Below are 2,295 nucleotides of genomic sequence, written 5' to 3'. Positions count from 1 at the left end.
CAAACTAATATCCAGCAGGATTTAGACTGTGACAGACGGTAAATCTCCGCTAATGAATGCGCTTCAATACAAGCTTTGACACGGACTGAATGAATGAGGAAATGAAACAGCGTGTAAGAGGGAGGAGACAGAGAAAAACTCAGGGTTTATTGAAGAAAACCTGTCAGCGAGCAGGTTATGTTCACAGAGTCTGTTACCATGGTGACTGACTCCGAGTTTGATTTACCTCTCTTTCTGGAACAGAAAACCCAGAGTTTCCCTCATCTCAGGGTTAACATACTCAGAGTTTTCACTAAACCCGCTTTCACCCCCTCAGGTCGATGACACTGACAATATTTCAGTGGAACACGCCCGACGACCGTTTTGGTGTGAATTTGGACTGACTNAGAAAACCTGTCAGCGAGCAGGTTATGTTCACAGAGTCTGTTACCATGGTGACTGACTCCGAGTTTGATTTACCTCTCTTTCTGGAACAGAAAACCCAGAGTTTCCCTCATCTCAGGGTTAACATACTCAGAGTTTTCACTAAACCCGCTTTCACCCCCTCAGGTCGATGACACTGACAATATTTCAGTGGAACACGCCCGACGACCGTTTTGGTGTGAATTTGGACTGACTGTGGCGCTGACTGACATCAGAGTAAAATCAGGAAGTGTCAGTTATATCGTGTATTAAATAGTCACAAACAGTTTCCCTCTTGAACTCGTCATGTTTCCTGTAACAGACGTCAGGCATGTCGTCACCGTGTCTTCAGGTACGTTCAAATACGTTCAAGTACGTTCATAATCCTGACACTTCCTGTTGGTAACTGAATCAGTCTGAGGTCACAGCACATTAACGGGGCAAAGATAAAAACAGACACAACGTCAGTTTGTGATAAAATCATCATCCTCAGCTCCGAAGACAGGAAACAGGAAACAGGCACTGTTATTAATCAGCCTGTTAAAGTCTGATCCAATATTAAAGTTATGATACAACGAGAGCTCAGTTTTAATAAAAGTTACATTTATCTGACAGAGACAAACCCTCTCACCGCTCAGTGTCACTCATTCACTCATTCATTTAATAGTCCTCAGCAGCTCCTTCAGACTCTTCACACCACAGACTAACTTATCCTTCGTTAGCTTACAGCGCTAACATCCACAGTGTGACTGATGCTGACGTTAGCTCACAGCGCTAACATCCACAGACTGACTGATGCTGACGTTAGCTCACAGCGCTAACATCCACAGACTGACTGATGCTGATGTTAGCTTACAGCGCTAACATCCACAGACTGATGCTGACGTTAGCTCACAGCGCTAACATCCACAGACTGACTGATGCTGATGTTAGCTCACAGCGCTAACATCCACAGTGTGACTGATGCTGACGTTAGCTCACAGTGCTAACATCCACAGACTGACTGATGCTGACGTTAGCTCACAGCGCTAACATCCACAGACTGACTGATGCTGATGTTAGCTTACAGCGCTAACATCCACAGACTGATGCTGACGTTAGCTCACAGCGCTAACATCCACAGACTGACTGATGCTGATGTTAGCTCACAGCGCTAACATCCACAGTGTGACTGATGCTGACGTTAGCTCACAGCGCTAACATCCACAGACTGACTGATGCTGACGTTAGCTCACAGCGCTAACATCCACAGACTGACTGATGCTGACGTTAGCTCACAGCGCTAACATCCACAGAGTGACTGATGCTGACGTTAGCTCACAGCGCTAACATCCACAGACTGACTGATGCTGACGTTAGCTCACAGCGCTAACATCCACAGACTGACTGATGCTGACGTTAGCTTACAGCGCTAACATCCACAGACTGACTGATGCTGACGTTAGCTTACAGCGCTAACATTCACAGACTGATGCTGACGTTAGCTCACAGCGCTAACATCCACAGTGTGACTGATGCTGATGTTAGCTCACAGTGCTAACATCTACAGACTGACTGATGCTGATGTTAGCTCACAGCACTAACATCCACAGACTGACTGTAACACGTTAAATACATTAAATCTGTTTCATAACCTGTGTTTCACTGTCATGACGTCAGCTGTGACAGGTCCATGTCATTGGTTCGACATCCCATTAGTCCGACTGTCCGCGGTGCTGAACGGCTCGCGGCGGGCGTATGGTGCGCCGCGACCGGCGTGAGGCGGAGCAGGCTCACGGCTTATGTGTTTGCCACTTTCTTTTTCATTTTAACCCACACCATGATCTTTTCCTGACCCTAACCAAGTGGTTTTTGTGCCTAAACCTAACCTCCTGAATGTGGACCAATCAGAGT

Source organism: Epinephelus moara, chromosome 3 (assembly GCF_006386435.1).
Source record: "Epinephelus moara isolate mb chromosome 3, YSFRI_EMoa_1.0, whole genome shotgun sequence".
Classification (NCBI taxonomy): Eukaryota; Metazoa; Chordata; class Actinopteri; order Perciformes; family Serranidae; genus Epinephelus; species Epinephelus moara.
Note: the sequence above shows the minus strand (reverse complement) of the source record.